Source organism: Protopterus annectens, chromosome 9.part0 (genome assembly GCF_019279795.1).
Source record: "Protopterus annectens isolate FY-2018-M chromosome 9.part0, PAN1.0, whole genome shotgun sequence".
Taxonomy (NCBI): domain Eukaryota; kingdom Metazoa; phylum Chordata; order Ceratodontiformes; family Protopteridae; genus Protopterus; species Protopterus annectens.
This window is the reverse complement of record NC_056743.1, coordinates 1874211429-1874238786: the sequence shown is the minus strand read 5'-3', so window position 1 is coordinate 1874238786 and position 27358 is coordinate 1874211429.

The following is a 27358-nucleotide window of genomic DNA, read 5'->3' as shown; positions in this document are numbered from 1 at the left end:
AGATAAACAACATGTCTGGTGTCACAGGTAGCTGAAACATGAAAAAAATATTCCTTCCCTTGGTCAGGGTGATTAAAAGACAGACTACTGTCTATATATCCGCACCAGTTACAGGACCCACACTGGCTGGTGCAAGAGTGTTCTCTGTCTATTGCATTCTCCCTGGGATAGCATAATCGCCTCTTGATGGATCTATTATTCCTAAAGCTAATCCTGGGGACAGTATCAATGATGTCAGCTATGCTACTATCTGTCAACAAAACCTGCCAATGTTTCTTAATGATTTCAGTATATCTGTTGACATCAGATGTGTATTTCAAACACATTCTAAGTGGATTACTTGTGAGATCTCCCTTGGGCTTATCTGTATGTTGTCTCCTCTGAGAGAAGTAAGGCCTTGCTTCTCTACCTCGCTTCTGGACAGCCACAGGTACATGTTGTGTTAAAATCTTATCATCATAACCTCGTTCTCTTAAATAGCCAGTAACTTTGCTTAATTCACAGTCAAAATCTACTTCTCTGACACTAAGTCTAGAGGCCCTCATAACTTGATTAGTGACAACATTCCTAAAAATATGAGGGGGGTGTGCACTATTGCGATGTAGGAGATGATTGACATAGCAATCCTTCCTGTGTAATTTCATGTAGACTGACCCTGTCTCATCTCTAACAACAGCCACATCTAAGAAGTCCAACTCCTCATAGGACATCCTATGCGTAAAATGTAAAAACGTTGTGGACTCATTGATAGATGATAAAAAACTACAAAGACTGTCTTCATCGCCCTTGGTCTGGGAATCTAGCGTAACCTCAAAACTGGCTTTATTGGTCTTAATGTGTCCTCTTAGTTGTCTGTTCAGCTTGATGAGAGAGTTTTTACCTTTCTGGAAGTCACACTTCCTAAAACAACCTGTTTAATCTTTGATTCCACCTGAGTGGCTTGTTTTTTGAGTTTGATTGGCCATACTACTGCTAGGCATAGTAGCCTCTATGTAACTATTGAAATTGTGCTACAAAGTTTCTATGGACATCCTACTGCTAGGATTAGCACCCTCTACATAACTATTGACATGGGGCTACAAAGTTTCTATGGACATCCTACTCCAGGCATAGCATCCTCTATGTAACTATTGACATCGTGGTACAGAGTCTCTGGTCATAGGTTCATAGGTTGGTACTAGGCTATCTGCCCGAAGGCATTTATAAACCCAGCCAGAATGTGTTGGCTTTCGCCACCCCCTTAGATTAGTTCCCTGTGCTTCTGCCCAGTAGAGCCACTGAAGTGATCCCTGGGGTAAACTTTCAGTTTCCCATCCACTCGTCAAGGTTTCTTCTGAAGAGTGTTAGCGAGGAGCTCTGCCTAATGTGGATCTTGTTCTTGTGAAGAGTTCCGCATAGGCAGGTGGGTTATCTGAGTTTGGAGGGGCTTGAAAATTTGATAGGTTATCGCTTAATAAGAGGTAGTTTTCTTGGAACTGTTACAGGAGGATTAGTTAAAACTGTGGAAACACTGCATAATTAATATGTATATATATATATAAACACATGTTAAATGCCATCTGCAAATTAAGAAATCATGCCAAATATCAAGATAACACTTTTTATTTTATTAAATGTACCATGTTAGAAGATTCAGTACTCACATTAAGTATACCAACTAAGCATATTTTCTTGTGGAAAAGCAGTTTAAAAGGTGATTATTCCTTATATGATGCCTTATGACATCACTGATCTGATGTCAGTGACAATCCAGGCATGACTTTTTTAGACAATAATATGAATTCTTGCTCTGAAATAAAGGAATTATTTAAAGATAAGAGGAAATGTCTGATGAAAAGTGACAGAAGACCATGCACCACACAGCATAGTCCACAGATATCACTGCATTCATCAATTATACTTTGTTTTTTTTTACAATAAAGGAAATTCTAACCTAAATGTCATGGTCCATAGTTATGGATTACACACTGCATCTTTACCTTTACAGCTGTATGCCATGCATGAGTCGGCAGCATTTGTCCCTTTATACTACTGCTGCTGGCTGGTCATCATTAGTCATAGCAGGACCTCACAATTTTAAGGAATGGAATGGTAAATTACATAGAAATACAAGTGATCAAGTTGTTAGGACCATAATTACTAAACAGAGGTAATAAATGAGATGAAATTTTTAAGGGAGATAATTCTGAGCTTTTGGAATGATAAGCAAGAAGCTAACAGCTTTCTGGTGACAAAGTGTGAGGTATTTTAATGGACTATTAAAAAAAGGTTTGCAGAAAAAGCATTAAGCAAAACCATGAGCTCATGGTTTCCAAAATTAGTTAATCGGAAGCTAAACTCAGCAAGTTAGAAAAGGAATACAAGGGAGTGAATACAATAAAAGAACCTTATCTACGGAGATGGCTACACTCAAGAAAAATGTGCAACCTTGAAATGTAGCCACATAAGAAGCTGGTCAATGAGGCTGCAGGAATATTGTTTGGCCAAACACCTAAAAGGCCTCAAGCTGCTTGTCTGAAGAGTTAGAGTGAGGCATTGCAAGCCAACTATTTCCACATTAAGAACATGAAATGAGTATGTACCCCAATGGGTATTAACCAAACAATGAGAATATCTTAAAAGATCCTGTAAGTTACACCAGACTATTCTTACAAATCGAAAATGGAGACCTTTTTCTAGAAATTGACTGCCTTCAGTTGTTCAGACCTACAACATTCATGATTATAAATTCAACATTTCTCTGATGGACAATGATTTGTAAAGATATCTCTTTCAGCAAACAACAGGTTAAGGTTTTTTTGTGGGAGGGGCAAACCCTTCAGGACCCCCACCCCTCAAACGTATATATACTACAGTCACACAACAGTGGAAAAAGTGAAAAATCAAAGATTGCTAAAAGCAGCTTGCAGCAATATCTCCTTAGAGGTATTGTCCATCAGAAAAATCATCATTGAAAACTTCTTGTATTTCCAGTTCGATAGGGAAAGTTTTGTAAGCAATAAAATCTCTGGCAAGTAGCAATGTCCTAGGCCCTGATGTATTCCCCACTGGCTTATATAAGGTTTTTGAAAAGGATGTTGGGCCAGAATTTCAATGAGTGTTTTAGGATGTGATAAATAATAACAGAATGCCCAACCTCTGCCTCAGTTGCTTAAATAATCTCTTTCCCTGAGGATGGTAATGAACCACTTCTACTAAAGACCTACTTTTTTACTACATTCATCAACTAAATGTCTTTCCAGAATCTTAGTAGGCTGAAGAAGGGGAGTACAAAGAAAGGCTTTGTTGAAGGAGAGATAGGGAAATTGTGATTTACTTACTTAAAGCAGCTTGGCATACATTGTGACTTCTTCCTCTGCCATGGTTTTCTTCAATTTCACAACACATTTGACTCCCACTCATGGGATTATCTCTGAGCAGCCTCAGAAAAATGTGGTACTGGGGGATGATACAGTACCTGAAGGCCCAGGTAATTATAAATGAATTGTGTTTAAACCCTTTTATTCTCATAGGATCATAGGAGACAACTATGCTAACAGCTTAACAGCCCTTACAAACCTAGCCAGTATAACCTGATTTTTATCCAATATATGGCCCCTAGGGGCAAGAAGATGGCACAGGTTTGTGGATATGCCTTGATTATTTTACATACTGCCCCTGTCTATAACGGACATAGGTACTACCTCAAGTATGAATTTGTAATTCCCAATCCATTGATCTAATCTGCATTTGAAGAGGGCCACGGAAGGGCTCTGTTTAACATGAATAGGAAGTTTGTTCCCAAGAAGGGGTAATCTCTGTGACATATGTCTGTCTTTCCAGCATAATTTGTTTGAGTCACTGACTAGGATTAGCTCCCTAGATTCAGTGACCCTTGTGATGCTTCTCTTGTGGATGTGTAGCAGCTCCATCAGGGCCAGATTTGTGAGTGCCTTGTAGGTTAGGCATAGGTCACCCCTTAATAGTTGTTAGGAGACAGAGTAAAGGGATAGGGCTTTTAGTCTATCTGCACAGGACATGTTGGTAGCACCCAGTATTTCATTTGAAAGGAACTTCTGGGTTCACTCCAACTGTTGAAAGTGCCTAGAAAAGTACATGCCAAATGGCATATTCTACTCAGATATTGGACTAATGAAGGTGAAGAACAGTGGGTAATAACTTCCTTTGATCTGGATGCCATAACTACTTATAAGCTATGCTACATAGAATGACCTCCTCACCACTGTGGATACATACCCCCGGATTTATTAATCTTCCATGCAGGATAACTTAGTCCTGCATGGAAGTGGCCATTTAGGAGCAGGACAGCAGCATGCCATGCATATTAATGAAGGCATGCTGCCTGATCTCCTAGTCTTACACGGAGCATGTAAGAGTGCAGGGAACATGTGTGGAGAGCAGAGTTCTCAGAATATACACGCCCTTGCAATGAAGAAGAGCAGAAAGGCCAAAGGAATGAGTGAGACCGCTCATAGTTGTCGCATATCCCAGCAACATTCCCCCATGTGTACAACAGCAATAGTAAATATAAATCAAATAAACAAACCCTTTTTAATTATGAATCTGATTAAAGCTAACTGTAGGTGCACGGGTGTGCCCCTCGCTTAGCTATGGTTAATGCAGCTTAAATGGCTGAAGAGGATAACAAGGAAGATATATGCAAATAAGGCAGTATAGCAATAGTGTAGTGTGCAGAGCATTTGGCTTACGACCAAAGCATTCCCGGTTCGAGTCCCACTTTAACACATTCCATTTTCCATGGCAAATCACATTATGACCAATATTTTAGTTGCATAACCTACTAAATAACATATATTTGTGAACTGGAGTACTGCATTAAATGCAGATGTAAGGTGTCAGTGTCATAATGTTGCAAAGTCCACAGATAAGCACATGTGCCCCATACAGTATATGTACACAGGAATCATGGATACAAATGGAAGGTAAAATGTGTAATGAATGACAACTCCATACAGCTTCCAAATCTCCCACCTTCCCAAGAACCATTAGATATAACTGTCTAAATCAGTGCAATTGTAAGCAGGAGTAAGCACTAGTAAGCAAGTGTAAGCACCAATAAGCAGTAGTAAGCATATTTAAGCACTAGTAAGTGGGTTTAAGCCCATTTGCATGGGGGTAAGCAATGCAAACTCATGTTCAGCAATGTTGAAGCTAACTCTCTGTAAGCATATGTAACCAGAGGTTGGCAAACCTGCTTGCAACTGCTCAAAAGTGCCTTAATCACTCTGTAGCCAACGGCCCTTGTTTTGCCCATCAACAAAATAAACAGCCAGGACCCTCTACACTATAGTCACAGTAGTTAACCACAAAACATCACAGCAGTACAGAAGAATGAAGTATCACCAAACAAGTCATCACTATAGTAAAATCAAACTGAACCTGTGAAAGGAATCAGTATACAGTCATATGTTCTATAACCCACTACATAACATAAATATGTGAACTGGAGTACAGCAGTAAGCCCAGAAGTGAGGTGTAATTGTAACAGAATGTTGAAGTCTCCAATAAAACACAAGGACCGCATACAGTGTACGTACACATGAATCATGGATACCGGGCATATATATAAGATGTAATGAATAATAACTCAATGCCAAAAAGAAAATATAATGCAAAGTCTAATGTAAGCAATGCTATGCATTGCACAGGCCAGCTTAGGAGGTGTAAGCAATGTGTAGGCCAGAAACCTCAATGTGCCCAGTGTTATACCCCTTTAAACAATACCAACCATAGGTAAGCAGGTTTGCCCATAGCCTAGCCTTTTCAAAACCGGCCAGTCATGGAAAAGTGTGGGAAATCAGCCCTACTTAAACCCAGCAGGCAGGAACACATCTCATAACTGGTTGTAGCTTCCCCTTGCAGGCACAATGGCAGTAAGAGGAGAAGGTGTGCACTTCCGGGTGCAGTGCTGGTGCATTCAGGAGTCCAGAGTCATGGCAGGACTCTTTATCAAAGACCATGAGCAGAGACTGCTGCAGAGCCAATACCAGGGTTCCTAATATAAGGCGGAAGCCTGGGACCGTTTCGCCTGTGACCTCACCAATTCCACTGGCATACCACAAAATGGTGAGCAGGTCAGGCATCACTATGCTGACCTGAAGTGGTGTAAGGGGGACCTTTTGGAGCTGTGGATCCAAGAGGCTAGAATGGCTAGGGCTGTCCCAGCTGTGTGTAAGTATCACTCCATTATGTGAGTAATAATTGCCAGCTCATGTATATCATGGATAGGTATGGCTAAATAGTCCACTTATGTCCTCCACAGCTGCAATTGAATGGGCTGTGAACCAGGAGGCCCATAGAAGTTGCCTGGACAGGTTGTGACGCAAGGCACATCAGTAATACTCTTGCATGTACTGTCATAGGAAATAAATCTAAATGTATTAGTAAATTAATTGCCTGTATAAAACCTGTATTGTTTAAGGCAAGTACTGCATACACTGGAGAATATGGCGGGAAGGGTGTCATATAGTTTGTATGTAAATAATAGCGTAATAGCCCGACAATAAAGGTCTAACTGCTTAACTGCATGTATATACTCTGGTATCATATGGTAATGTAGATTTTCAATCACGTAATAGTACTGTTGTATTAAGCACTGTTACCCACACTGTGCACCATAGATAAAATGTGTAGGAAAGCCTGTATATGACTGGTGTAATCCCCAGAGGCCATTTAGTAAAACTGGTAGACACATAGACAGAAAACAGGGAAAAGGCAAACAACAAAACCCGAATAGCACATGCAACTGAGATGTGAATTGTTGTATTTTTAGCACACACAGCCATGGTTTGAATCCCGGCAGTGGTAGTAGTCTGCATACAGAATCATACTCCACAACTGTACAGATATGTCCAGAATGTCCAGTAAAGTGTCCCATATCTGTTACCTGCCAACCTGTCCCCCTGGGAAATCAGTGGGATGATCTCAGATGTATAGGCAGCAGACAAGAAATACAAATGATTGACACATATCTATGAGAACAAAGCTGTCACACTACCAACTCCACAAAACCTTATGAGAGTAAGAAGCCACATATGTCCCATTTACACCCCCATGTTGCCAAGCTGTGGCCAGAGTGTGCACAGTAACAGAGTGAGATGTATGTGCATAATAGTAATGTGAAATCTGGTTACTGTGTGTGGCAACATTCAGGTAATACAAACAAACATTTTTCCCACAGGTCTGTCAGATACCAACACTGTGCCCAGAAATACAAGAATGATACTCTGTACTGGTACTGTTTACTTTGGTATTGTATGGCATTGTGACTGATGCAGTTGTTCTGAATAATGAGGTATTACTCATCACTGTCACCCACACTGTCCTACAAAATATAACTGTCTAGGAAATATGTATAAGAGTGTTGTAATACAAGGTTAGAATGCAAAACCACAGGTGAATTATAAGACAGGAAGCAAATAGGAGATATACAGCAATATCTATACAGCACACACAACTCTGATGGACAGTGTTTAAGTTGAAGCAGACACAGCTATGGTCTGAATCCTGGGAGTGGAAGCAGGCTGCATACAGAATCATACCCCACAACTGTACAGAAAAGACCAGAATGTCCATTATATGGGCCCATATCTGCTGCCTGTCACCCTGTCCCCCTGGGAAGTTTGTGAGATGATCCCAGATGTTTAACCAGCAAAGAGGGAATACAAGTGATTGTCAGACATCTATGAGAACAAACCTGTCACTGTAGCAACTTCCAAAACTGTTATGAGAGTAATAAGCCAAGTATGTGTTATCTACACCCCCATGTTGTCAAGTTGTGACCAGAGTGCGTACAGTAACAGAGTGAGATGTATGTGCATAATACTAATGTGTAATCTGGAACTTTGTGTGGCAACATTCAGGAAGTGCTAACAAACACTGCTCCCACAGGTACGTCGGATACGAACACCGTGCAGAGAAATAAAAACCTTGATGCCCTGTACTGGTACTGTTTACTCTGGTATTGTATGGAATTGTGAGTGTTGCAGTTGCTCTGAATAATAAAGTATCACTGATCACTGTCACCCACACTGTGCTATATAATATAACTGTGTAGGAAAGCCTGTATATGTGTATGTTAAATCACTAAAGGTTGAAGAGGGCAATAGTCTAGATATGTCCCGGTACACCTGCAAGTGGACAACACATGGCCAGAGTCTGTGCAGAAAGAGATGGATAGCTATGAGGACAACATCAACCCAGAATCTGGAAGTATGTGTAGAAACAGTTAGTGTTAACAAAAATTCCCTCCACAGGTATACCACGTAAGAGGTGTATATTGCAGGTAAAACCAGTTCATGTATAACGATGATGACAGCCATATCACTGTCCAAACTAAGGCTTTAGGGTAATGTAGTAAGACTTGTAAGGCACAGATAACAGCACTGTCTAGGAAAGTAATGTGGACTACAGGAATATACTAGCTGTTAATTGACATCTTTCTCTCCCCCCACCATATCTCCAACAATAAACTACATACCCACCTCAAATGGGTATGTAATGACTTCACTGTTCTGATTATGTTCTATTGGTTGATAAATATTTAAATCTGTTTCCATGCATGTGCCATATTGAAATATTCCAACACTGGTGGCATGCTGCCATCAATGTACCTGCATGCTATTGTTATTACACTGTGGTCCCATATACGCATGTGTTCCGTTTGCTATGCAACTGTTCCATATCTGGTGTCTGGGTTAATAGGAATATCTGTGCATGCTGCTATGCCTAACCCTGGAATGTGTAGACTATTACTAACCTACATATGTTGATAAAATTTAAATACTATAGCACATCTGGGAAGGCCGGTCTCAGCGGACCCACCTGTTCGACCTCAGCTGGCCATGGCACTGGGCACCAGCACTTCTGGGGCCCAACCTGGGACCTCCTCATCCGTTGGTCCTGCACCACCTTTGGGTGGACCCACCTCAGGGGATGGGGCTCACTGTCCTCTGGGAGTGAGCACAGACATAAACCTGCCACGCATTGCCAGGTCTAGGTAGTGGTGCTTAGCGAGCTCAACCAGCAGTTTGGAGATCTGCTATGCCAGCTCAAGGGCCGTGTGTCATGACTAAAGGGTCACCCTGACTCTGTGACTCAGCCCCCAGCACAGCCACCTTTGGGGTTGTGAAGGTGCAGGGGTTACTGCCCATGGGTGGGGACCTCAGTCCCACTGTTTCCACTAGGTGGCTCATGGGCTTCCAATTTCACAACAGCCCTCCCCATCAAGGTGTTTACCCCTCACATGTGTCATACACCACCCATGTATGCGTCTTGTTTGTCTTGTATGTTAACCTACCCAACCTACCTCCCCAAATATACCTACTATCCCACTGTCCCCCCCAAAAAATATCGCAATATACATATCTGTCCATTTCACACACGTGTCCACTGGACACATGTAATCTGGTCTAATTAGCATCACAACATATTATTGTTGTTGTCTTCACCCCTCTCTCAGGGGTTTTAGTGTCCAAATATACCTCCAAAGTCAGTGCATATGCACAGCTGTTGCTGTAGAAGAAATGGACAGCTATGGACTTTCCCTACACCCTCCTGCACATCCCTAGTTATTTTCCCTACTGTCTTTCCCTCTTTGTGTCCCTTTTTCACCACTTTTCTATCAACTCTTTTTTCTTTTCTTTTAAAGAAATTAGCTCAGGGGTAAGTGGGAGTAAGCACATTTAAGTAGCAGTAAGCAGGTTTAAGCCTGTTTGTGTGGGGGTAAGCAATGCCTACACAGGTTAAGCAATTTGGAAGCTAACTGAGTATATAAAACTGTAACCAGAAGTTAGCAGTGCTTACCTCTGCACAAACCCATTCAAATCCACTTAAAATTGCTTAAAAGTGCATTAATCAATCTGTATCCAATGACCCTTGTTCTACCCAGCAACAAAATAAACAACCTCTGCAAGGCTCGAACCTAAGACCCTGCACACCATAGACAAAATGATTTCCCACTAAATCATGTCCAATATTCATAACCCTCATGTTTTCACAAACATATCATCCATCTCAGTCAACAGTACAGGGAATATATTCCAACATGTATATGTGTGTGTGTGTGTGTGTGTGTGTGCGTGTATACATATATATATATATATATATATATATATATATATATATATATATATATATATATATATATATATATATATATATATATATATATATATATATATATATATATATATATATATATATATATATATATATATATATATATATATATATATATATATATATATATATATATATATATATATATAGGTATATACGGACATACATCTGTAGATAAAAATGGGAACATAACAAAAACATATATGTCCACATGCACCATTAATGGGGTTGAGAGGCCCCAAACAACATATGCCTTGTATGAATAGGTATCCCCCCCATAGCCAACATGTCTGCCCTGCAATACACTACCAACTGTTGCGATCCCATAACCAGGTCCTGCCACAACATGGGCACAAGATGTTAATAATACTCCATCCCACCTGTATGATGTCAGGCTGGTATCAGTAACATATCATGCAGTACAGTCTGGCTCCCATAGGGAATATAGAATGTGGAAGCAATCAACATCCCTATGACACTTATATGCAGATACAGATATATATATTATATATATATATATATATATATATATATATATATATATATATATATATATATATATACAGATATATATGTAACTACACATGCACATGTAGAGATATGTATAGGACGATAAATATATAGAAGGTACAGACAATATGGAACAGCCACTATGCCTACAGTTACCACTTTACCAACTGGACACTGTATGAGCCACCCATAAAGATAACAATTGTTGCCTGCAACATATACCCACAGAGAGGTCAAAGGATATAACACCAGACACAAGTTTGCATACAAGGGAAGCTTTATTTGTGTACCATTACAGTTGTATATGCCATGTCATATAGGTGTTTAGACACTGACATCCATATAAACAGAGTAATGCAACTGTGAAACAGTTATACTAATACAGTAGTATGGAAAGATTTACATATGTTGCTGTCCAGGCCGAGGCCTTCAAGTAGTACAATAGTAAAGACAGACTGGGCCACAGAATGCCAAAAAATCAACAGTAAGTAATGCAGATGTATAGTTCAGCAGCCTCTATCTACACTCTGTACACAATCCCTAGGGGGTAAAGACCCCAGTTGACACAATGGGATGTAACTGTTACATAACAAGGCATAACTGACACCATCACAATCACACTGACAAACAGAACAGTCTGTATGGCAGGAGGCAGTAGTCCTGCATTTACCCAAGGTGGATTGTATGGTAATGTATGTCCAGATACCTTAAGGCAGCTTATCCCTGATACTCCCACATGTTGTAACAGCCTAGGTTAGTTATGGTGCATCCCCCCTAGACTCAATAATACAGGGCCATATACCGCTGTTACATGCACTGGCCTCTGGTCTGCATAAGGGCATGCATGTATTATGTAGCTGAAGCCCATACATATATGGCCCCAACCCCACAGTATGTGTGAGGGGCACAACAGCAGTGGACTTATGGCAGGAATGGCAGCATAACATACTCACAGCCCACTGCAGTACAACCCCTGACAGAATGTCATATGCGCAAAGCCTGGTATGCAGGTGGAAGAGAGAGGCTGGAACACAATCCCGTATGTGTAAAACTGTTGTCATACATTAAGCAAGTCGCTGGTGTTACAGGATAGTCTGCAACATACTCTTAGTCAAGAATATGAAGTTAGAAACAGAAATGGATGTAGCCATGTACTGTTAGCACTCAATACAAACACTGCCAGTGATATATCTGACACAAGGCCTGTGTGGTGGACAGACAAACCATAATAGGCCATCAAGAGGATAGGCCCAAATTTGAGAGCTATGCAGACAGACTGCATTCCAAGTTAAACTAGTATGTACACACAAACCCTGTAACACCAGTGCTATACAATGCATACAACAACTCCACTCACACTCTGTCTGTATTTCTGGAACCTCCTACAAATATGTAGCTGGCTGAGTGTGCAGATTCTCCTGTGAGAGGTATTGCTACCTGCTGTCTGTAACACTGATGCCCACACACAGAAAGGATGTCCAGCATACAGAAAACATAAAGGGCCATGCCCACATGATGTAGGGATTTATAGTAGGTGGTTGCCATGACAGCGGTAATTGGAAGTACTACACAGCATGCTGCATCAGGTAGCAAGTGGAGGACATTGATCGGTGCAAAGAATATCACCTGACATTGTGCATCACCTACAAAATCCATGCTGCAATCTATTCAAAGCAGCTCAATCCATTTACTGGAGAGAGACTGAGATAGAGAGAGAGAGAGTGAAAGCCTAAGGCAAAGCCAAAGCAAAAAAAAATAAAATAAAATAAAATAAAATAATAACATCCAGCAAACTATCCAGAACAGACATCATTCCCACAACAGATATGTGAAGTATATATGCATGTAATTGAATGCAGAACCTGGTCCATAATAATGGGAAAGATGACATGGAATGATTTATATGTGCCATCAGGTGTTGTTGTAATGATGGTCAACTGAACAACTGCTATGGACAATCTTGTGTGTCCCTATGGGTAGTGGGCCATAGCCATCAACTGTGCAGATCAGCACTGACTGACAAGATGTAAGAAATCATAGTGTGTGTTGTATAAGAGGAAGTATGTGTATTATGTGGCCAATAGCTGGTGGTGAAAGTAATGCCATTATGATGGACACGTGGGACCACAGCCCATCCCTTCCAGGATACTCAAGTTAATCTGTACTGTAGCATGCAGGAATGCCATAGGTGTGTAATAGTATCACCTGCAATCTGGTCTTACATATACCCCCCTAATGTTAGGCTGTGTCCATATGTGGCACGTGTCTGTGTTGTAGCAAGGCAAAACAGTGCAGCTGTGTATGAAGGTGTTGTGAGATTGTGGACCTGATGTCTGAATGTACCCCACATATAAGTATGCATATGTGTACATATGCACACATATATAATTAAAAAAAAAAAATATATATATATATATATATATATATACATTTATGTCCACAAATATACAGATACCTATGTGTAGACATATATATGAGCACATATATACATCACATATATCTATGCATATATAAATATATACCTATATGCACATGTCTACATATATACAAACACACACACAAACATATATGTATGTAAATACATGTCCCCTATATTACTGCCACAGTGCTGCATGCTATGTGTGAGGAAACAGCACACATAGCAATACACACAGATATCTACAGCTGGCAGTGTGTGCAACATGGATAGATATGTCACATGTGAACCCTTTGTTGGGACCACATTGCGCTCATCTGTGAAGTATGGAATGGGAATATGGGGAAGTATGTCAGGTATAGTTGTGGAGGTGGTCAGGGTTGGTATATAGAAGACAGTCTACAGGGGTGGTATTTGACACATGTTGTGGGTAAACACCCTGGATGGTGTGTGTGATCTGTGATGTGGATGCCCCATGGGCCCTAATATGGACACAATGGGAACAAGCCTCCCACCCACTGCTACTCAAAACAGCAGTCCACGTCCTGAAGGTGCCTGGCCTGGAGGCTGAGCAGGAGAAGCATGTTGACTCTGTGAATGTGTCCTGGGTGCCTCAGAGTGATGTAGCACATCCCACATGTGTCTGTGGAGCCTGTTACAGAACAGACCCTGGACCTGACCTCAGGGGACAGGAACATGTCTTTGTGTGACCCCGGGGAGTCAACATCCCCTGTGATGGTTCCACCTGACGGTATTGCTGGGCCAGTACATGAAGAGGCCCCAGGGTGGGGCACAAATATGATATGGCTGGGTAACATGGGCAGATGGGATTGGAGAGGTTTTTCTCCTGGGCAATAGTACATATGCATGCTATTGTGTCACTGTTATAGAACATATGTTGGTAGTAATAGTATCCACAATCCTGGGACATGTCCAACAGCATGCATAGATATCCCCAATAACACAGAATGTCAGATGTGCAGCAATCACAAAGCAGCCATACCACAGGCATATATGGGACCATAGTGGCCCTGACAATGGCATGCAGGTGAATAGTCTGTAACAGGCCAGCAATGATAGTGTTCGCACAGGGAACCTGGCTACAAACACATAGCAGAAAGTGTGGTACAATACAATATCTGTCCCACTGGTAGGTAAGCTGTAGCTATACCTAATGAGTTATGTGTATAGTTTGTTGTTGCAGATATGGTGGGAGGGTGGTGACAGAGATATGTATTAAGAACTGTGGTACCCTTGCTGTATGAGTTTCTCAGACCTGTTTCCATCTTTATGTCTTTTAGCCAAGATGTCACATGCATGGCTACCATCATATTCAGCTGCCGAAAATGAGATACTGCTCACCCATTTAATACAGCACTACCCTGTCCTGTTTGGCCGGGTGGCACATGAGCAGCAGGAGTGGGCCACCCTGTGGAACGATCTAGTCCACAGGGTCAATGATGTGGGACTGCACAACGGCAGTTATGAGCAGGTCCGGCATCATTGTTCTGACCTGCTTCCCAATGCCCGTCAGCATGCTGCTGCAGTCCAGGGGGATCACCTCACCACAGGGAGAGGCTATGCCATCCATCCACCCCTGACACATGTGGAGGAGCTCCTGGCCAGCCTCATGGCACCTGTCCATCTGACCAGCCACCAACCGCCAGACACCTTTGTAGAGGTGGGTGCCATTCACACCGGCTGAGGAGTGTCCAGGTAAGGCCACACGGCACATCAGTAGACCACTGTTGCATATACATCCGCATTGGTACAGGTAGATCATGCATATCTGACATGTTATAGATATATTGTGTTGCTGCACAGTAGTGATAAACAGATGTCCATATGTGGTAGTATTGTGGAAATGTACCATTGATAAATTTTAATACTGCACCCACCCTGTAGCACTGCCACAGGTGTGGCCACTGACATTGCATCTCTCACCCTTTTATGTAGGTCCCTCCGGGATACCACCAAGGCAGTAGCCTGTAGCTGGTAAATATGGCTTATGTAGATGCTTGCCAACACACCAAGCACGTAATGGCGATGGTATATTCCATGCACACATCTAACACACCTACCCAGAATGCATGCTGTACATGTGCACGTATCGTTGCTGTGAAATACACGGCATCACAGGGGTGACTATGATGGGGTATTGGAATGGTATGTCAGACACCTGCATGATAACTAACATTCTGTCATTGTGGAATGTGTTCACAGGGAGTAACATAATGGTGGGAGACATGGCCTACAGAAGGGACATGTTCAGAACAACACCCATATATAGTGCAACACCAGTGTATATACCTATAGGACAATGGCAACTGCTGCAGAGATACACTATGGCATAAGGCATTACAGTAGTTCACATTATCAGCTGGGACTAGGCTGTAACATGTGGTGTTCAGTGCATGGGACACTGCAAAGTGACATGTGTAGGGCTTACTTGTCATGCATCTGCAAAAAGGCTGAAGGAGGGGGGTGTCAGCATGACACACCAGTGCACTGCAGCAGGGATCCTAAGGATGCTAAGAATGGCTGTATCTGCACATAGTCAGGTTCAGGACCTGTGGCAGCCATAACCCTACCTACACAGCAATAGTGACGGCAGTGTGTGTGAACACCAAGGGATGTGTACATGAATAGACATTGCAATCATGTAGAATAGGGGGACATGTGTAGAGCAGACTGAGCATACACTGGCAAATGCAGATGGCCCATGCTGGTATACCACTGCCAGGAGTAGTGACTGCTGTAGTACACACAACAAGAGGTGAAATAAACCGTCATGATAAGGGTGTGCACACATATGCCCACATGGTATGTATGCATTGCGGTCAGCATCCACACACCTAACACATTCTGTAGACACTGAATGTAAAAGTACAGGACATATGTCATATATTGGGCTCATGTACTGCTAGGATATGCAGTAATGTGTTCCCATGGCAGATCAAGGATGGGTGCGTCAAATCAATAAAGGTGTGTACATCTTGCATAGTAATGGTATGCTCTGATGGTTGTCAGTGTAAGAGTATTGGATTGGTCATACATGGTCCGCTGATGTTGAGAGCTGTGTATCAGACATCAGGCATTTAGAAATGACATCTGTCCACATATCATACCAGGTATGTGTTGCTGGAAAACATAGGGGCTGTGAGCATTAAAGCTGGCATAACTGACACAGTAGTACACATTCAGCAATGGGCCATACACCTGTGAGGTGTGGTGCACAGTACATGGCAGGGTGCAGAACAGGTGTACAGAAATACCGTGTTCATGGGTGCAGTGGTATCCAGGGGAAGGGGCTTCACCTAATGACACAGCACATGCATCACACACGTATACTGTTGCCAGCATGGATTGACTGTCAAATAAAAAGAAACTTCAATACACAGGAGGTTCAGGTTCAAAAGTTTACTAGTGTACACCAGGAGGCAAAAAACGTACAAGTACAGAAGTTTGTCTGACATAAAACAGGAAGTACACAATTTTTATAGTTTTATATTCTAACTGTGCCCACCTCACTGACGTGGCTAGTCACAGGGCATCTACATCACTTTAGCTAACAGTTTCTTATTCATAAAAATGCTGACAACATATATTTAAAACTTGTTTTTTCCTTTAGGAACAATATGGCCTTGCAACCACCTGGTTGAATATAATGTCTTTCTGCAGAAGTTACTTCTTCAAGGTTCCAGGCATGCACAAATACAATAGCAGATTCAGTCTTTTAATCCACCTCTTTGTTCTCCTGTAACACTTTCTCAACAGCTGTATGTTTATCTGGTAACATTTCACAAGGCCACTTGTCTCAGTAGGAAAGAGCAGAAGATTTTCATTATTTCACACACTTAATTTCCTGACCCAGCAGATAATCACTTATGAAAAGCATAAACATTAGAACTTGCTGAGCTAGCAACTGCCAGGGTCAGAGGCCGTACTGCCATGAAGCATATTGCAGTTTCAAAAGCTTTTTGCAATTACATATGAATTCATTTTCCTTGTCATATCATTAATAGAATAAAATGCATTACATTCTACCTTGCTTTTAAACTAGTGCTTCACATATATTCAGAATACATATTTTTCTAACATTAACTATAGCTGCAATGCATGCTGTCGGGTACCATATGTTATGCATGTTGACAGAGGGGTAATAGGAGGACTGTGTGTACTTGCATTGTGCAACCTCACCTGTATGTGTGTGTGTGTGTGTGTGTGTGTGTGTGTGTGTGTGTGTGTGTGTGTGTGTGTGTGTGTGTGTGTGTGTGTGTGTGTGTGCATCCTGGTGGGTAGTCAGTTTGTCTGTAGGGTCACTCTGGTGAAGTGGAGGGAGGTTGATGCATGTAGGATGTTTGTGTGCATGTGTGTGTGTTTGTGTGGCTGGCCATGTATGCACGTGTGATTGGGGGGTGTTCATACAGCAGCACCTCCCTCCGGGATCATGCAGTACATGTACATGGACTGTCACATTACACACCAGGAATACTTGTCATGTGTGTAATCACAGGACAGCTGATAGTATAATATGGTCTGTGGCATGGAACAGGCATTGAGAGGGAAGGTAGACACCAGGTACACCCTTAATATCGCTTTCAGCAGAGAGGTCACCTACAACCCACATATGCAGCACTAGAGATGCATTGGGGAAGTACTAGTCAACACAGGGAGTGTATTCATATATTACAGTTGTCACATGATAGGTTGAATGAGCAGCATATCTGGCATGTACTGAGCATTACATACACATGACACACCAGTGCGTGATATTATGGATAGAACATAGTAGCCCATACATATAAGGGCCATACTCATTATGTCTGAACATACAGAGGGTGCATACAGAATGACAGCAGTGAGGCCATGTCAAACCACTACACACAGGTCAGGCAGGTAAAGTAGTAACAGGTCTTGTGTTGTGACTGCTTGTGTAGGCATTTAGAGGACTGATATGTTAATGAGTGGCATCAGTGTGTCTGTGTTAACAAGTGTGATGCAGAATGGGGTACCACAAGGACATATACGTGGGACTGTCTGTAAAGCCATGGACAGGTAGGTATTATGGAGGTATGTGTGTGTTTGTTTGTGTGTGTGTGTGTGTGTGTGTGTGTGTGTGTGTGTGTGTGTGTGTGTGTGTGTGTGTGTGTGTTTGTAATGTTAGGCAATGCTGTACAGGTTTTAAAGTGCATTCATTGTTTTCCACCACAGGTGGTGAGGTGGGTCAGGGTCCCTCCTGCATGCAATCTGATGTTGGTGTCCATACAGACACCAAAGATGATGATAATCCTGTTGAGGCACAGGTGGGGTGGTCAGGGGCTGACACTGTGCCAACATTTGACATCCCCCTTTTAGCCACCCCAACCCCACACACAATTTCACTGCCTATACACACCCCATCACCAGCGGCCATAGCAGAGGGACAGCTGGTGTTTGGTGGCAGTGCAAAGGAAAGTGTGGTAACCATGCCTGTACATATCCCAGCTGGATACCTGACATCTGCACATCTGTACAGGGACTGAGAGTCATCAGCTTGGCAAGCAGCTATGCAGTAGGATGAGTGTGTTGACAGATATCTGACAACAATATGTATGCCATAACTACATGTCAGAAGCCCTCACTGATATGTGCTGTACAGACAGTAGTCTACAGTTACATTCCACATGGATCATTACCCAGTGAGGGGTATATACTGTGACACAGCTCACACACCAGGGATACAACAGGGAGGCCTCAGTGTCCAGCTATGCTTGCCTGTTGTCAGTACTACATTTAGCACTCTGCTCTTGCCTGGGTAAGGACTGTCTACAGAAGTATTGCCATGATACATTACATGCCAGTGTGACAGCACGTAACCTGGACTACTAAACCTGTATGTAACATATTCACATGGATAACAGTGCTGTACAAGCCTCATATACATCTGTGTCACACACATGACAGTCAGACCCCTTGCTACTGTAATGACAGCACATAGGTGCATGTATTGTACATGGCATTACATGCACTTATTACAGATGTCATTATCCTGCTATGTTATCAGACTGGGTGGTGTGACCTTGTTACCAGGGCTAAGCCATGCTTAGCAAGTATCAACATTGCTACAATATAACAGCTGAGCTGATTTGCACACTGGTAAGAAAAGCCTAGACTGTGTAAGTGCCCGTACGTTTACCCACGAGCAAACCAAGCAACCCCACGCAAAGCTGCTCAAAACTGCCTTAACCACTCTGTATCCAACACCCCTTGTTCTGCCCACAACAAAATGAACAGCCCTTGCAAAACTTGAACTCAGGACCCTGTACACTAAAGTCACAACACTTAGTCACTGTGCCATGACCATTGTGAAGACAGCTGTTGTTTTACCAATATAGCTGTCAATACACATATTGAGTAGTATTGAACAATTGCCTTTAGTTCCTAAATTGTGTAGTCCTTGTTATTAATATGACTGTTGCATCACATATATTGTTTTATCATAATGTACACATTGCAGATACATACGGTGAGATACATCTGAGAGGGTATACACAACTGTGAGGTTTACACATGACAGGAATATGGTTATATAAATATAATAGGTCTATATATGTCTACATGTACATACACAAGTATGCTCATACATATGCTTGTATACACATCTGTATAGTGCAACATATATATGGCCATATGTGCATCTCTTCATATGTACATATATTGATATATATATATATATATATATATATATATATATATATATATATATATATATATATATCCGTATATGTATATATACATCTACGTATATGCATATATAGATATATGTATATATAGCTATATATGTATACACATCCTGTGTGTACAGATATGCCTAGTTATGGTGATATATATGTAGATATCTATAACTACATGTACATGCATATCTATTCTGATATACCTACTACTGTCAATATATATGTAGATATCCATACGTATATGTGCATATGTATCTCTACCTGTATATGTGTAGACATATATTGCTCTGTATATGTATATATTTGAGTGTTTATATGTATATCTATTGACATATACATATCCATCTATGTATGTCAATATGTATATGTGTACATATGTATATAGATATCTGGATAATTATGTATATATATATATATATATATATATATATATATATATTCATCATATGTCCTGAACATGAAGTGGAGCCCTATCTCAGCCCTTATAGTCCCAAGTTCGTAGTGCAAGGGGATGTCAGGTATGTATTGCAGATATATTTGTAGACTATTGCTACTGTAATTGGGATTGTCTTCACAGACATGGTGTGTGTGGGAGGTCACATCTGGTTTTAACATATGCACCAATGGCTGACAGACATCCTAAGGACATCATACAACAGTACCACTGCTAGCAAAGTAATGCTCCTGTGGACTACAGCAGAGATATTGGCCAATATATGTGGACAGTCTGACACATTCTGGACACTCCAGAGATATACACAGAACCCCTTAGTGCAAGACATGCAGACCAAGCCTGACAAAGTGGATGTTAACAGCCATGTAGATGGGTATAACATTTACCTACTGGTATACATTTGCCCCATAGGTTATGCATTCACACACCCCTGTCTGTCCTGACACATAATAATCACTGGTACAGAGGTGCCATGGCCACATACTACCCACTAGTTTTTGACATACACCTGTACAGCATCCCACTGCTTTGTCTGACATACATGACTGTTATGGTGGCCTGGCAGCAGTACATCTGGAAAGTATCTGGACATACTAGGAACTACACAAGGCAAAAAACTGAATAAAACAAAAACCAGGTTCAAAAAACAACACAGCCCAAGAAAATGTGATAGTATTTATTCCACTGTTTAAAGCGTTTTTCGTCAGCCTAACGGCAAACGTCTTCAGAAACAGTTGAAACAAGTTTAAAACCTTCCTTATAACTAAGACAGGTGGTTAACATTCACCATTTGCATCACTTTGTTTTACATGAATAAATACACCTTAGAATTAAAGTGACAGCTGTAAATAACCAAAAATAGAAACACATGTATAAACCTATAAACGTATCTACGACAGTGAGTCACAAAACACAATATACAAACATTAAAAATGGCTAATAAAACATAACTATTGATAAGAAATAAATGAGTATGTATTTTATGATACTATGACTCATCTCTGCAAACTCTTTAATTTGAGGATGCTACTGATTGAGCATGAGTCATTTAACCCAGGAAAATTGTAGGCATTCAGCCTCGCTTGCCAAGCCAGCTCAAGTTCTTCAGGTTTGAGTGGTCTAGGGCCACCCCTACTGTCGTGCTTGGCTTGGTCAATGATGGTAAATTTAAACACATGGCCTTTATTAGAAAAGGTATGCTTAGCTAACGCGTTTTCTATGTTTACATTTATTTATAGCGTATTGGTGTTCATAAATTCTGTCGCGGAGCTTCCGCGCCATCTTCCCTATATAAAAGGCAGGACAGAGTGTACACTTAGCTAAATAGACAATAAAAGTCAAGTTACAATTGAATCTGCCTTTCAGTTTATAAGTTGTGCCATTGACCTTAAAACAATTAGTGACTTCCACAGCTGAACTTTAATTTAATCTTGGGCGATGTCCTGAATACTGACAACCCTGACAAGTTTTATATTCCTAGTACATTGATGAGTCAGTATAATAAAATACATTCTCATTTATTTCTTATCAATAGTTGTGTTTTATTAACCATTTTTAATGTTTGTATATTGTGTTTTGTGACTCACTATAGTAGATACGTTTATAGGTTTATACATTTGTTTCTATTTTTGGTTATTTGCAGCTGTCATTTTAATTCTAAGGTGTATTTATTCATGTGAAACAAAGTGATGCAATTGGTGAATGTTAACCACCTGTCTTAGTTATAAGGAAGGTTTTAAACTTGTTTCAACTGTTTCTGAGGAAGTTGCCATTAGGCTGACAAAAAGCGCTTTAAACAGTGGAATAAATACTATCAAATTTTCTTGGACTGTGTTGTTTTTCAAACCTGGTTTTTGTTTCATTAAATAGAATAAAAAGTTCCATACTGAACAGACAAAAAAGTCTTTTATTCACAGTTCCAACAATAGAATGAGCGCTTTCGTCTGCACACAGCAGACTTCTTCAGAATAATAAACCTCTGGTGCCTTAGTATTTTATACAATCTTGAATTATACAATTAATCAATAATTAACCAATTAAGCCATCAAAATACCTCTTAAAGGTAGAAAGGAATTAAGGTGGAGAGGTTTCTCATGCCTTAAGTCCTTTGTAATGTATTGACGTTTTTTGTATATGTACTTAAACATCCTGAATAAGTACTTAAATGTTAAAGATTCTACTGGTTAAATAAATTAAAAACATTACAAATACAACATTTTTAATCAAAAATGAAAAATGTTAAAAAAATAAGGGTTGTATTAGTGCAGTTCTTTCATTAATTTTATAACCATTTAGTGTTCCGTTTTCATGTGTTTCCTTATTGTTTATTTACTATTAAATAACACATAAGCTGGTTTCAAAAGAACTTTCTTTTTTCATCAACTACCTATTTCATGTAGAACCATACTTGAATTAAAAACAATTGATATTCCAATAAAATTGGTGTTCTTTGTGTGTAGTGATATTCATAACATTTCTAAAAAAGTTATCATTAAAAATGAATAATAAATATAAATGTGAATAAAACTTAAAATCTAATGATGTGGTGTAAAAACCACAAAATACGACCAAAAGCCCCGTACCTCAAAGGGTAGAAACCATGGGTAAATTCTGACAGGGAAGAATGTCCCCTGAAAAATTAACTCACACATCCGGCCGGATGGTGGGTCAGTGAGTTTAAACTATTCTTCCTATAACTAGAGTGTATATAGTGTGTGTTATCAAACCGTAATGATTTTAAAAATTTTTTTATATGGATTGTATATTAAGATAGTAATGATTCAGTATATGTAAAGTGTAAAAGTGAATACATAGTAGAGAATGAAAATGTGTAAAGAGATATATAAAAATGTATATTATTCCAAATATTGTTTTTTAAAAAATGTAATAAATATTTGCATTAAAATACATTTTAAATGTTAAAATTATACTAAAGCAGCTTTGTCTATTAAAATGGCTTTTATGTTAATGTATTCATTGAGGCCAGGAAAATAGTTAGACCTCAATCTTAATTGCCACTTTATCTCCCTTTGCAAAAAAAGATTTGTTGTTTTCTTTAATCAAGTCCAAAATGCCAAACCAAAACCCTGTAAAACCGTCACACAATGTAGAATGTTTATAGAGAGCACTGGTATCTTTCTTCACTTTGATATCGTTGGTGTGTTCATATATTCTCTCTCTAAGTGTTCTCTCGGTTTTGCCCACATAGAAGGAGGGGCATTTTTTACAGGTGGCCAAGTAAACTAACATTCTACTACGACAATTACCTTTACAAAAGAAAACCTTGCTATTCAATCCATTTTTCAAGTTTATATCTTCCATTAAGTTAATATGTACACACTGTCTACAACAACCACATCTAGTTGTTCCTTTCTTCTTATCAACAGTGGTTGTTTCCATTTCAAACAGTCTTTTAAAATTCATACCCATCTTATATGAAAACATAGGTTTTTTACCGACTGTTTCATATATTTCCTTGTTTGTCTTAAAAATAGACCAATTACTTTCTAAAATTTTAGTGAAACAATCGGAAAATCTGTTGTATTCAACTATACAGGCTCCAGAAAAATTTTTAATGTCAGAGGTCGTGTTCTCTTTAGGTACCAACTTTTGACCTAACAATGGTTTGTATTTAGTCCCCCAACCTAGATACACTTCTTCCAAAATTTCACCCACTATGTCTTTTGGATAATCTCTTTCTAAGAATTTTTCCATCAGAAAGGCAAATTCAAACTGTAAATCTTTATATTCAGAGGTCATCCTCGCTATTCTTACCGCCTGACAAGTTTTGGTATTTGGTGTTCCGCACTATCGCAGACAGAGAAGTGTGTCGAGATTTACTTTCTTTTTGAAAAGTTTATTTTGCTGTGAAGCTGTATTGAAATTTGCTGTGAAATCACTTCGTTTGGTGCCTTTTTCCGAGAAGTGTCTTTTCAAAAAATTCATTCAATTTACTACGTTTTTAAAAAACTCACAATTTATTAAATTCAGCTGTTAAGTGGAGCTGTTCGGTGTTTTTACCATGGAAAGAACCTTGAATGATTCTACCATTATTGGCTGTGATCTCGAGCTCAACAACAGTATGAACATTTTACAAACGCAACGTGAAGTATCCCAGTTAAGAGAAGAGATCTCCACTTTGTGTGGGGATCTCACCAAGTTGATTGAACTGTTTTCGCAGGGGGAAGTTACAAGGAGAGACACAACAGGCGACCGAGTTGGGGCCAACACTTCCATTCATCCAGTGACATCATCTCCACGCTCAGAAAATGCGAGTAATGGTGGAACGATGAGGAAGGACGGGGTGGAATTGTACAACAAAGGGAATACACCCGAGAGGGAGAGTACGCATTCTAGCCAGGATGTAAATCCCTTGACGGACAACAGAAGTTATTCTCAGCGACTTAAAACATCTCATTCTAACTCTAAAGGTACTGTATCTATTAATGCCCAGTCTAATGAAGTAGGGGCATCTAATAATTCTTACAAACCGCGACAAGCTGTTGAGATTACTGATGGTCATTTAAACGGATATAAAGTTATCCTTGATAAAAATTACATGTTTGACAAAACTTTGAACAGTAATGGTGAAAGGTTACACCCAGTGAACGACAATGTTTTTAAATAAAAAGAACTTACTTTAAAAGACAAAATGTTTGAATTTGAAAAAATGCTGTACAAATACAAATGTTTGCAAGTTGACAACAACTACTTACACCAATGCTTGGTTAGCAAAATAGTCCCTCAGAGACTCAGATTTTATAAATTTCCATTTGGCATTCATTACACGGAAAATGTGTTGACTGATTTTTATTCTTTTTTTGATGAATGTGGTTTTACTTTAATTTCAAAATTAATTAAGTACAATGAAGTGCAACTTAAGAAGTTATTGAATGAAGTTAATGGTGTTCAAAGTGAGATAGTGAATGATTTATTATTTGAAGAATATGAAAGTTTATATTTTAAAATTTTAAAAAGAATTGAAACCAAAGTTGACAAGGTATATGTAAGAAAACAGGGCAAATTATTTAGAGACAGGGAACAATATAAGAAAGGTAAAAGTTACCCCCTTCCATTTCAGAAAGCTTGGAAAAATTCAGGGAATTACACCAGTAAAAAGGAAGGGCCTACTTATAATCAGAATGAACAGGGGAGATTTAAAAGGGTGGAATTTTATGATGGATTAGAACAGGGAAAAACCTACGAGAGGAGAAATGGCTATTTGGATGAATTGGATTCCTTCCACGAGCCCTCTGAAACTTTTTTAGGGCCCAGGAGATCGGAGAGATTGGCAAACAAACAAAGAAATCCCTCAGATCTGGGACCGCAGGAACCAATGGGTGGGAACGGTTTTGCCTGGAAAAACAGAAGCAGACGAGGGAGATAGATGAAATTAAACAAGATGACCATGGTATTACTTTTCAATATAAAGGTTTTAAGATACACAATTATACAGAATTAAAACTGGAAAAGTTTCATTTTGAATTGTTTTCTAGGGGTTTCAAATTTGTTAAAACTACCTGTAGTGATCTAGCCAATATATTGTTAGAATTAAAACTATATCTTAGAAAATTGAATTTGAAAGTTCTGAACCATCATAGAAATTTAGTTAATGACAATATACAAGACAACAATATGGAAGGAAACACAACAGAAACCTCCAGAACATTAACTAGAAAAAGTATTTTCAATCCACCATTACACCCGGTCATTCACACATTTGAAACTATAGTAACCAATGATATATATGAAGCATTTAAATATTTAAAGGGAGGTACTATTGAAAAGAACTTAAGGAAAGAGGAGGAAATATTATTGGAAAACCTAAGGAAAGAGGTAAATTTGAGATTTATGCAACCAGATAAAGGTGGGGGCGTGGTAATTGTTTACCAGGAGGCTTACAATGATGTTTTAACTAAGTTGTTGATTGATGAGAAAACTTATTCAACTTTTTCATACAATGAAGTTCAAATAGCTTACAGAAGAATAGATTCTCTTTTGGAAGAATATCTTATAGAAAACAGAATTGAAGACAAAACTTACAATTTTTTGAAGCAAAAACATTCATGTGTTCCACAATTTTTTGGAATACCCAAGATACACAAAAACATTTTGAAGCCTCCTTTTCACCCCATAGTTTCAGCTAGAAAGTCCAAAACCCACCCACTGGCTGTATACATTGATCAAAAACTAAAAGGAATTGTTAAGAAGCAAAAACACTTAGTTCAGGACTCCTGGGACTTTCTGGGTAAAATCAACAATAATCTATGGTCAGAAACCTGTAAAATGGTTACCATAGATGTTAAAGATCTATTTACATGTATACCCAGAGACCTGGGGTTTAACTATTTTGAGGATTGTGTTAATAAATATCTTGATTTACCATTGGACAGTAAAAGATTGATATTAGAATTGACTGAAGTTGTCCTCGACAACAATTTCATTTTATTCCAAGGGGAATATTATAAACAAGTGACAGGTATGGCTATGGGGGCAGCCTGTGCCCCCATATACACTAACCTAGTGCTTCTTGGATGGGAAGAACAGTATATTTTTTCTAGTATATTCATGAACAATATAAAAATTTACCTTAGGTTTTTAGATGATATTTTTCTTGTATGGGAGGATGATGAGAAGGGTAAATTTGAGGAATTTATGAAATATATAAATGAAACCAGAACCTTTTTGTCATTCACTCATGAAATACAGAACCAGAGTATAACCTACTTGGACATTACTCTTAGTAAAACAGTTCAAGGCTTTAAGTCTAACATCTTTCGAAAAAGTACTTGGTGTAACAGCTATCTTCATTTTGACAGCCTGCATCCCTTTCACCAGAAGAAAAGTATTATTAAGGGTCAGGCGGTAAGAATAGCGAGGATGACCTCTGAATATAAAGATTTACAGTTTGAATTTGCCTTTCTGATGGAAAAATTCTAGAAAGAGATTATCCAAAACACATAGTGAGTGAAATTTTGGAAGAAGTGTATCTAGGTTGGGGGACTAAATACAAACCATTGTTAGGTCAAAAGTTGGTACCTAAAGAGAACACAACCTCTGACATTAAAAATTTTTCTGGAGCCTGTATAGTTGAATACAACGGATTTTCCGATTGTTTCACTA